The following is a 12,953-nucleotide window of genomic DNA, read 5'->3' as shown; positions in this document are numbered from 1 at the left end:
TGATATGAGCTTCAATATTAGAGCTGAATATATGAAGCGGCTTGCTTTGCGGTGTGAGAAGGTGGTTTGAGGACGCACTCTATATATAGAGTAAGAAATTGTGCATTGCATGCATGAGAGAGAGGCCGTTTCGTTTCTGGTGAAGTTGGAAATTCAAATTTTGCTGCTTGATTAACGCGTCTACTTGCTGGGGTATGGAGGAACAGCATCGAGCTAGCTCCAATACAAAAAAGAAAGCATCCCACCAATAAAGCAGGGTTGACTTCTTTACACCGATGATCCAAATGCATGTAAAACACGAAGACAAAAAGCAAAAATCCACGTACTACGATGATTAAATAATCATTAGGACTCAATGTGTACCTTCAATATATTTTGAAGAGAGACTTTTCTTTTCTTTTTTGTCTTTTTTTTTCTAATTTTTAATTTTTTATGGAAAATAGTCACTTTTTTTTTTTTTTTGGTTAATCAGAAATGTATGACCTTTTTTTATTAAATTGGCAAATGGATGACAGCCATTTCAGCAACGAGCAAGCAAAATAGGATAAACCAAATATTGACCCACCAATAGATATCAATATCGAACAATATTTGACTACTCAAAAATGAGTAGAAACTCCCACTTAAAATTTCTCAAAATTGTTCATAGTCCATTTATAGACTTCGTGTTTATAATTAGAACATTTCATATTATAAATCACCTTATAAATATCACATCTGCAAAAAGTCAATTAAAACTAAAGTCGCTTAGTCATAAAACTGTTTAAAAACAAATTAACAGTATTTGTAAAAGCATTATGAACCGTTTATGTAATTGCTACAATAGATTGATGAAACGACCTTAGTTTTAATTTATTTTTTACATAGATGATATTTACAGTATTATTCAGAATATGAACGGTTCTGACCATATGCACAAAGCTCTGTGATTAAAACACTAAGAATTTTGAGTAGGAGTTCCTACTCATCTTTGAGAAACCAAGTACTGACGATAAGGACAAAACAAAAGGTAAAGTGAATAGTATCAGAATTGACTTTTTAATGTAAAAATATGACTTTTTGTTAAAATGAACAATACGAGGAACTTTTCGTTAAAGTTCCCTAATTATTATGAGACACGAAGTTGCTGCCTCATGGATTAAATCCATTTCCGTAGAGGTACTTACCGAGTCCATGGTCACTTATTCTCAAGTTGATACCTATTGTTATTATTATTAAATTTGTTTGGAAAACAGTGAATTTCGTTGAACATGATCAAATACAAGATTTGAAGTTGACACCTACTTAAACACGCTACTTTTTTATAAAAATAAATAAATAAACAATATTGTTCAATAATTATGGGTTTGTTTGGTACAAAGGATTAAATTGGAATTGGCCTCTCCAAATTCAAGGCATGTTGAAGATAGAAGAGTATGATTTTTTATTTTGGGAGATTAAAAGAGGATTAGGCATGAACATTTAATCCATCTATTTTGAGGACGGTTGGACTGACGCACCCCGATCGGAATCGAGGCATGCTGGCCATCACGTGAGGGTGGCGTAGCCAAGTGTGCAACATAAGTGATAATGATAAGAAAAATGTGAATAAATAAAAACCAAAACTAAACATATTTAACTAGAGATACTATGTAAGTGTGAAGTGATCAATTATAAGATACACGCATATCAGAGCATAGGTAAAACGAAAGTGCAGTCAAACTAACTAAGTACTAATTATACAAACAGGGAGAAGATCCCTACTTTTATTTATGGAACCGTCAGAACCACCGTGTAGTCCTCGTGAGCCACCAAAGATGATCAGCTACCTAGAACCTGGAGGGAAGCAAAACAGAAGGGTGAGTGGGTAAAAACAAAGTGTTGGAAAACATATTTAGCTTTATGAACATAATAACTCCTCTCTGTAAAACCCTTATAGTTTCCAGAAAATACTACTACATAGGTACGAAAAATCGATGCACAAGGCCAGCGAAAACTGAAGTATATGCCATGTCATAATATTTCAACACTAACAGATGTAAGCCAGGTGTGAAACCAATATAAAGTAGTATGCCAACCGGAGTCACCTAACGTGACCTGTATGACTAGGCCTATAGCTCATCAACATATGTCTGCACACGAGTCGGAGTCACCTATTGTGACCTGTAAGACAGGCTGGGTGTAAATAAGTACGCTCAAGTGCTACGATCACGTGAAAGTTGTGCAATAGATCGTGAGACACCTACGAGTTGGAACCACCTATTGTGGTATGTACGACAGGCTAGCACCAAAACTTGGATCCAGGGTGAGCATGCGATGCGGGAGGTGAACAATCACGTGAAACCTAAGCCCTGACCTCGGGCGGGAACACTAAAACCGGGGAGTAGCATAATAAGCTCTAAATGCATAAATGCATAGCAACATGCAATGCAACAAGACCAATCACATGCTAGCTCACCTGAAGCTTACCTGAGCCTCCGCAGCATCAAATAATATAATTCACAATTCATACTAATGCAACAATATAGTAATAAGCAGTATAGACATGGCATACAAGCATAAATTCATTTAAAAATGTTTTCTGAAAATCGTAAAGCATATATATAGAATACAAATGCCCACTCACTGATAAATAGCAGGATCGTAGCCCCCTTGCATCGCTTGTCCACGCTCGTCCTCAAGGTACGTCTCACCTATATGCGATACAACTATGTTATTGTTAATTCGATAGCGCATAAACAAAGCCTAGCATTAATTCCTCATACATTGCTCAAATGGGGTGTTTGAATATACCAACATGATCTACTCAACAACACGAACACCTCCATATTTTTAAAAGAAAATTTGGATGCCGGCCACGCACAGGCACGTGTTTGGCACACAAGACGGAAACCCTAACGTCGTTAGGGATATTTCGTTAAAATAGCAGAATATTCCATTAAATTCTAACAGTGTGACCTGACGTCACTAGGATATTCCATCAATTTTGACGAAATATTCTTTCTTCTCCGGTGGACCTCGCCGAACTCCGCCGTCCACTGCCATCTAGTTCACCGGTTTCTAGAAAATTTTCAAAGCTTAATATCTACTTCATTTCTCAACCAAAATTTATGAAATCTATATGGATTTGAAGGTCTTGAAGAGCAGGACACGTTCATACCTATTAGAAGTCCAAAATCCAACAAAAAATGGTCGAAAAATCCCTCGACAGCTCCGGCCAAAACTGGAGTTCCTTGAAACCGTGTGATCCAAGTCCTAAAACCTCTTAATCTTACCGAGATCACGTCGGAGAAACTTTGCTCCTCATCGGATCTCGCGAGTTAACAGGTTAGCTCACCAACTCAGAAACTAAGGGTACCACTAGGTTCGTGAAGTCAAAATGATAGTGTTGGTGGTGATTTCCAGTTCGATCCATGCCGATTCAAGGTGTAAGTGAGCTGGGGGGGTGTCTCGGGTGCAAGAAAAAGAAGGAATATGAAGTCTTGAGAATGAGAGATAGAAGGAAAAATGAGTGTAGTGAGTGAGTGTGTGTGTGTGTGTGTGTGTATTCTGATTGGCTAAGAGAGAGAGAGAGAGAGCTAATTTTAATTGGCCCAAAAGAAGAAAAAAAAATTATCTAATTGGGCTAAAAGAAATAAGAGCCCATATAATTGTGGAAAATTATCTGATTGGGCTAAAAGAAATAAGAGCCCATATAATTGGTCCACAATTTGCTCATTTACGCACCTAAATAATCGTTACCTTTTGCTTACGAATTCGATTCAGCCCTAACTCATGTTAACGCGCTCGTGACATCGAGTATGATTTAATTACAACAGAGAGGAAATAATTTAAAACTACATATGTACATCCACGTCACTAAACGAACGAGGGCAATATCATTACTTTACACACTAGGAGAGAAAATATATATAATAATTTGGGACAGGTCATCACAGTCTACCCCCCTTAAGAAAATTTCGTCCCCGAAATTTCTACACATCAATAACCATAAAACAGACGTGGATACAGGTCTCGTATACACTTTTTAGTTTCCCAAGTGGCCTCCTTAACTGAATGCTTCCTCCACCAAACTTTCACCATACGAACGGTCTTGTTTCGAAGAACCTTATCTTTCCAATCTAAGATCATCACCAGTTTTTCATCGTAGGTCAAATCTGGATTAATCTCCAGCAGCTGAGGAGAAATTACATGCAATGGATCAGAGACATAGTGACAAAGCATAGACACATGGAAAACGTCATGTACCTTTGATAACTCTGGAGGTAGCTTAAGCATATAGGCAACTTCACCAACTCGCTCGGTGATCTAATAAGGTCCAATATGGCGAGGATTTAACTTACCTTTCTTACCAAATTGTACCACGCATTTCCATGGAGATAACTTTAGAAATACCCAATCTCCAACTTTATATACTCTGTCAGTGGCATGTTTATCGGCGATACTCTTCTGTCGATCCTGGGCCACTTTCAGGTTATCTTTAATCACCTAAATATTCTGCGTGGTCTCATCCACAATCTCAGGTCCCACTAGCACTGTCTCACCAACTTCAGACCAACATAACGGGGTACGGCATGGTTTACCATAAACCACCTCAAAAGGTGACATGCCAATGCTAGAATGATATTTGTTATTATAAGCAAACTCAATCAAAGCTAAACGCTTATGCCAAGCATCGCCAAACTGCAAAACTAAGGATGTCAGCATATCTTCTAGCGTCTGAATGGTTCTCTCAGATTGTCCATCCGTTTGAGGGTGATAAGCCGAACTATAAAGCAATCTCGAACCGAGAGCTTCCTGGAAAGCTACCCAAAGTTTAGAAGTGAACCTGGAGTCCTGATCAGAAATGATACTCACCGGAACACCATGATATATGACAATTTTTTAAGTGAATTGTTCTACTAACTGACTTAACGAGTAATTTTTTCAAACGGGTATGAAGTATGCTGACTTGGTGAGTCAATCAACTATCACCCAAATACCATCATAACCATTCTGGTACAAGGTAACTTGTATATGAAATCCATGGTAATATCTTCCCATTTCCACTGAGGTACGAGAAGTGGCTATAATAACCCAAAAAGGTTTCTTCCTTTCTACCTTGACTTGTTGACAAACTACACAACAACTCACATACTCAGCAATTTCTCTTTTCATACTGGGCCAATAATAGAAAGGATGGATGGTATTATACATCTTGGTACTCCCAGGATACATCGCATAAGCCGAAACACGCACCTCATCAAGTATCTCTTTCTTTAATTCTGCTATGTTAGGTACATACATCCGATCACCCTGCATAAGCATACCATCAGGTCTCTGAATCCTGAAGTCTTTCTTTTTTCCCTTTAGACACTGCTTGTATTAACTCCTGAGATTCTGGATCATTCATCTGAGCTTCGAGTACACAATCCAGCAAAATTAGCCTAACTTGAAAATTACCAAGTAAAGCTCCTTGATTATCTTCACACAATGTGACTCCAGTAGATCACAATTCAGTCAAGAGTGGAACACTGCATGCATAAAGTGTGTTGAGTCGACCCTGGGATTTTCTGCTTAAAGCATTAGTTACGGAGTTTGTACGACCAGGATGATACTCAATTGTGCAGTCATAATCAGTGAGCAACTCAACCCATCTCCGCTGCTTAAGATTAAGATCTTTCTGAGTAAAAATGTATTTGAGGCTTTTATGGTTGATGAAGATCCGACACATTTCCTTGTACAAATAATGCAAAGATAATAGCAGCTAACTTAAGATCATGAGTGGGATAATTCATTTCATGGGGCTTTAATTGTCGTGAGGCATACATGATCACTCTACCATACTGCATTAGCACACAACCCAAACCATTCAAAGAAGCATCACTATAAATCTCAAAGTTCCCACTGTTATCAAGAAGCGCCAGAACAAGTGCATGAGTAAGACAATACTTCAGTTGCTGAAAACTTCGCTCCAACCATCACTCCACTCAAATTCAACTCCTTTCCAGCTTAACCTCGTCAATGGCAGAGCTATAGCTAAGAAATCTTTCACAAAATATCAATAATAGCATGTTAGACCAAGAAAACTCCGTACTTCCGTGACAATACGAGGCTGTTCCCAATTCTCTACTGTAGCTACCTTTTGAGGGGCTACCAGAATATCCTGAGCTGATATCACATGTCCTAAGACCGACACTTGATCCAGCAAAAATTGACATTTACTAAATTTAGCATACAACTGATGTTCCCTCAACTTCTTCAGAACTAGGGTGAGATGTCTAGTATGCTCTACCTTAGATTTAGAATGTACCAAAATATCATCAATGAAGACAATAACGAACCTGTCGAGATACGGGTGAAATACCCAATTCATCAAGTCCATAAAGGCTGCTAGAGCATTAGTTAACCCGAATGGCATCACCAAAAACTCATAATGACCATAACGAGTTCGAAATGCTATCTTCGAAACATCCTCATGCTTGATTTTTAGTTAATAGTACCCTAATTTTAAATCCAATCTTTGAGAACACATAGGCACCCCGAAGATGGTCAAAAAGGTCATCAATACGAGGCAACGGATAACGGTTTTTAATCGTTACCCGGTTCAACTGTCAATAGTCAACACATAGCCTCAGAGTTCCATTTTCTTTCGTACGAACAAAATTGGGCCTCCCAAAGAAGAAGTACTGGGCTGAATAAAACCCTTATCAACAAGTTCTTGTAATTGGGTTTTCAATTCTTTTAACTCAGCATGAGCCATTCAATAAGGGGTTAAAGAAATAGGATATGTACCTGGAATTAAATCTATAGCGAATTCCACCTCACGATCTTGTGGTAGTCCAACTAAATCATCAGGAAAATGCCAAACTACTCGAACATCATCCACATGAGTAGAAGTATCCTTATGCAGCACCACATAAGCTAGATAGCTTTGACATCCTTTCCTCAACAATCATTTCGCTTTCACGGCCGAGATAATGCCTTGTCTCAATCCATAACACTCACCAACAAAAGTGACCACAGGCAAGCTCGGCCAATGGAAAGTGACAACCTTCTCATAACAATCCAACTTGGCACGATTGTAATGTAACCAATCCATGCCCAGAATAACATCGGCATCGACAATATCCAGATGAACAAGATTAGCTGGAATGATGACATCCTCAACAAAAACAGGATATCCTTGATACTCCCAGCTAACATAACAAGTCTCGCCTCTAGGCATGGAAAACTCCAATTCATAACCAAGGGGAGTAGGGTGTGGTTGAGTCTTTAGAGTAAACATATGAGAAACAACAGAATATGTGGCACTGAATCAATTAATACTCTAGCAAAATGACCAAGAATATTTAACATACCTATAATCAGATCAGGGTTGCTCTGAGCATCTTGCAGAGTGATGTGATGAACACGGCCTTGTGCCTGTTGCCAACCTCCACGACCTCTATTTCCTTGATTACCTCACCCCTGACTGGACTTATTAGGCTGGCTCGATGAACCAGCACTGCTAGAGGCAACATTAAGGTTCTAGGACTGTCCTCCAGTATACCTTTGTGGTCCACCACCCTAATAAGGTGCATATGGCGCATAACATCCCTGATGTGATGGATAACTACCCTGATAATATAGATTAGCTGGTTACTGGTAAGTTCCTCTGGAATACGGAGCTACATCTCCTTGATAGTGGTGAGCACCACCATAACTTGTCGGAGTATAGCCACTAGGCCCCTGAATTTGCTGAAGGGGCACAGCTGGTGGTAATGCAGGGGCTGAGGTTTTTGCTGATTCTGCAGACACTGGTTAGCCCTATGCCCAGTCTAACCACAAGTGAAACATCTACCACTACCACCATGTCTACACTTCCCAAAAAGATGATTATTACACCTACGACAAAGTGGAGCACCATAACTATTAAGATTTATCTGCCTTTGGAATCGGGAACCACGTATGAACCCACCGCCCCTTGGTAGTGTAGCAGAATTCAAACCACCACTGGATGAACCAGAACTGTTGCCACTTCGCTTAAAATTCTGTGTTTTATGAGGACTGTATGATGACTGCCCTTTATCCTTATTAGTATTATTTTTCTGAGCATTACCTTTTTCTTCCTCCTCATCATTATCATCCGAAGCATTCTCGGAGTCCTCAACCCGAAGTAATACCTCGAAAAATTCTTGATATGTGGAACAGGAGTCAAAGTCGCCATATAACACAACTTTTTACGAATGTCCTTCTTAAAACGTTGAAGCATCTCATCAGGATTTTCAACAATCTCTAGACAATACTGGGATAAATCAGTAAACTTTCTGTGATACTCAGTGGCTAACATTTTCCCCTGCTTCAGTTTTGAGAATTCATCCCTCTTATGATCCAAATACTCTGGAGGTATAAATCTCTTCTGAAACTTCTGTTTAAACACCTCCCAGTTCGAATCATCTTAAACTGACAATAGATAGGATTCCTGGTTCCACCATGATGCAGCCTCCAAATGCAAGAACCAAGTGGCTGTCTTGACCCATCTGTCCTTTGAAAGATTTCCTTGTCGCTATATCAATCGAAAGGTTTTCTCAACATGATCGAGCCAACGCTCAACTCCCTTGGACCCCTCTTTGCCAAAGAAATCAATTAGCTTCAAGTTATATACAGTCTCTAAAGGGATCCTCTGGGGAGGACGTAGTGAGGACTGAATAGCACTAGCAATAGCTGCACCAAGTTGTCTAATATCTGGAAAATTAGACTCAAAGAAAATACGTTGCTCTCTACGCGGCGACACGATTCTGACATAAGAGACCAAAATGATTAGGACTTAAGCAAAAATACAGGACTGCCTATTCTAGGCTCTGATACCAAACTGACGCACCCCGACCAGAGTCGAGGCATGCTGGCCATCACGTGAGGGTGATGTAGCCAAGTGCACAACAAAAGTGATAATGATAAGAAAAATGTGAATAAATGAAAACCAAAACTAAACTTATTTAACTAGAGATACTATGTAAGTATGTGAAGGTGATCAATTATAAGATACACCCATATCAGAGCATAGGTAAAAAGAAAGTGTAGTCAAACTAACTAAGTACTAATTATACAAACCGGGAGAACATCCCTACTTTTATTTATGCAACCGTCAGAACCGCCGTGTAGCTCTCGTGAGCCACCAAAGATGATCAGCTACCTAGAACCTAGAGGGGCGCAAAACAGAAGGGTGAGTGGGCAAAAACAAAGCGTTGAAAAACATATTTAGCTTTATGAACATAATAACCTCTCTCCGTAAAACCATATAGTTTCCAAAATATACTACTACATAGGTACGAAAAATCAAGGCACAAGGCCAATGAAAACTAAAGTATGCCATGTCATAATATTTCGGCACTAACAGATGTAAGCCAGGAGTGAAACCAATATAAAGTAGTATGCCAGTCAAAGTCACCTAACGTGATCAATACGACTGGGCCTATAGCTCATCAACATATGTCTGCGCAAGAGTCAGAGTCACCTATTGTGACCTGTACGATAGGCTGAGTACGCTCAAGTGCTAAGATCAAGTGAAAGCTGTGTGATAAATCGCGGGTCACCTACAAGTCGGAACCACCTATTGTGGTTTGTACGACAGGCTAGCACCAAAACTTGGATCCAAGGTGAGCGTGCGGTGCAGGAGGTGAACAATCACGTGAAAGTTGTGCCCTGGCCTCGGGCAGGAGCACTAACATCGGGGTGCAGCATAATAAGCTCTAAATGCATAAATGCATAGCAACATGCAATGCAACATGACCAATCACATGCTAACTCACCTAAAGCTTACCTGAGCCTCCGCAACATCAAATAGTATAATTCACAATTCATACTAATGCAACAATATAGTAATAAGCGGTACAGAGATGGCATACAAGGCATAAATTCATTTAAAAATGTTTTTTGGAAATCATAATATATATATATATATATATATATATATATATATATAGAGAGAGAGAGAGAGAGAGAGAGAAAACAAATGCCCACTCACTGATAAGTAGCAAGATCGTAGGCCCCTTGCTTCGCTTGTCCATGCTCGTCCTCTGGATACGTCTCACCTATATGTGATACAACTATTTTAATGTTAATTCGATAGCACATAAACAAAGCCTAGGATTAAGTCCTCATACATTGCTCAAATGGGATGTTTGAATATACCAACGTGATATGCCTGGCACACAAGACAGAAACCCTAACGCCGTTAGGGATATTCCGTTAAAATAGCAAAATATTCCGTTAAATTCTAACGATGTTACTTGACTCCATTAGGATATTCCGTCAACTTTGACAGAATATTCTTCTTCTTCTCCGGTGGACCTAGTCAGACTTCGCCGTCCACCGCCGTCTGGTTCGCTGGTTTCTGGAAATTTTTCAAAGCTTAATATCTACTTCATTTCTCAACCAAAATCCATGAAATCTATATGAATTTGAAGGTCTTGAAGAGTAGAACACATTCGTAATATTAGAAGTCCAAAATCCAACGAAAGATGGTCGGAAAATCCCTCGACAGCTCCGGCCAAAACTGGAGTTCCTCGAAACCGTGTGATCCAACGTTAATGCAACCTCAAACCGACACTAGAGTGCTAGGGAAGTTGTGTGGGAACCTTTCCAAGTCCTAAAACCTCTTAATCTTAATGGGATCACGTCAAAGAAACTTTGCTCTTTGTCAGATTTCACGAGTTAACGGGTTGCAGCTCACCAACTCGGAAATTAAGGGTACCACTAGGTTCGTGAAGTTGAAAGGATAGTGATGGTGGTGATTTTCTATTCGATCCGTGTTGATTCGAGGTGTAAGTGAGCTGGGGGTGTCTCGGGTGCAAGAAGAAGAAGGAAAAGGAAGTCTCAAGAAGGAGAGAGAGAAGGAAAAGTGAGTGTGTGTGTGTGTGTGTGTGTGTGTGTGTGTGTGTGTGTGTGTGTGTGTGTGTGTTCTGATTGGCGAAGAGAGAGAGAGCTAATTTTATTTGGCCCAAAAGAATAAAAATAAATTATCTGACTAGGCTAAAAGAAATAGGAGCTCATATAATTGGTCCACAATTTGCCCATTTACACACCTAAATAATCGTAACTTTTTCGTTACAAATCCGATTCAGCCCTAACTAGCGTCGACGTGCTCTTGACATCAAGTACAATTTAATTATGACGACGGGGAAATAATTTAAATCTACGTATGTACATCTACGTCACTAAACCAACGAGGGCAATATCGTTACTTTAAACACTAGGGGAGAAAATATATATATAATAATTTGGGATGGATCACAATTGGAATAGATAAGTTTATTCTTGAGTTCATCTCCTACCTCTAAGTTGGTCACAATTTTTTATTTCTTCTTTAAACATACCTTAAAAATAGTGTCTTATCCATTCTAATACAGTCATATATACCAAACAAGCCCTAAGTAACAAGAACTTATATTGGCATTTCAAAATGTTTCATACTACACTCCTATGTTATTAAAGTATAAAAGAGAAAGGACAACTACACACATTTTTTCTCTTTTACACACGTCTTTATATTTGACATTCAGATTGAATAATTAAATGGAAACAACGAACAAGATTTAACATAAGTGAGTAAGAGAGGATGTGTGGTTATCATTTCTCCTTGTATACCATAACATTATGATACTTTCATGAACGTTGCCCGATATAACTTTGATAATACAATTTAAAATTAAATTGTTTTTTTTTTTTTTTGAATTAGATATACAAATTCGTATAGGTGACTTTTTGTTGAATAATTATAGATTGCTGTTTTGTTTTGAACAACTTATTATAAAATACTGTTTTGTGTTTGAATTTGATCAACTTCAGTATATGTCATACTCACAAATATATCTAGAAATGTAATTAATAAATATTGCGTGCATGCCTTCTCTTTTCTAAAAATAGCTAAAGGAAGGGAAAAAGTCAAGAGAGGCATGCATATATCCATTTTGTAATAGTTTGAATGAAGTCAATTTTGCTCCATGCACATCGACAAAAATGAACTCCAAGTGGGAGGAAAGGATGGTTTACTTTTCCTTGTGTTCAACTCAACTACTCCCATGCTGAGCTTGAGCCAGTTGATAATTTCCCTCTTTTTCTGAACGATAATTTGGTTTTTTGCTTTCGTTTTCAATAAGTTGATATATAGTGTAATGATCAAGAAAGCAAAATGATTGACTAAATCCTTTGACAGCCCAAAAAATCATTGTTCGTACACGGCCAGTCCCCCCCCCCCCCCCAAAAAAAAAAAAAAAAAAAACCTTGTTGATTTTTGCCAACGAAACATTCATCGGATAAGCTTTATAAACTAAAAAATATATAAATTTAAAAACTTAACCCGACGATTTATTTTGTCTGGCAAAGTGTAATTATTATTAAAAATTATATTAAAACATGTTTACATTTAATTAATTAATTTTTATTACATTAATCTCATTATATTAAACAAATTTATTTCATCAATAAAACCACAATGTTCGTACAATTATATTGAAATCGAAAAGAAATTTATTCTCAATGGGAAACTACTTCACTCATTCAACTGCTTAACCCTGAAAAACGTCCATTTCCATAATTTATAAATTCTAAAACTAACCATAGAGCCAGTGTTACTCGTCCATCCTATGCTTAAATTCAGTGGGCGGATATGTCAAAGCTTCTTCATGACTTTCAAAGGGTTGTGCAACTTGTACTTCCACTCCCTGAACCAATAATTTAACAATCGGGTTATGTAATCTGACAAACCCAGCTTTGGCATGTCGATCTCGAAGTTATTTGAAAAGAAAAAAAAAAGTGTTAGTTATACAAATACATTATGTAAGATCCCACATCGACCAACGGAGAGAGGGTGATGTGCCTTATATGTACATGCTCCCCTCCCTGTAACACGAGGCCTTTTGGGAACTTACTGGCTCCGGATCCCATAAGATCTCCGAAGTTAAGCGAGTTTGGGCGAGAGCAGTCCTAGGATGGGTGACCCCCCTTGGAAGTTC

This window comes from the organism of the source record quoted next, unplaced genomic scaffold, assembly GCF_019419815.1.
Source record: "Pyrus x bretschneideri cultivar Hongxiangsu unplaced genomic scaffold, Pyrus_bretschneideri_v1 Contig90, whole genome shotgun sequence".
Lineage (NCBI taxonomy): Eukaryota > Viridiplantae > Streptophyta > Magnoliopsida > Rosales > Rosaceae > Pyrus > Pyrus x bretschneideri.
This window is presented reverse-complemented; position numbering follows the sequence as displayed.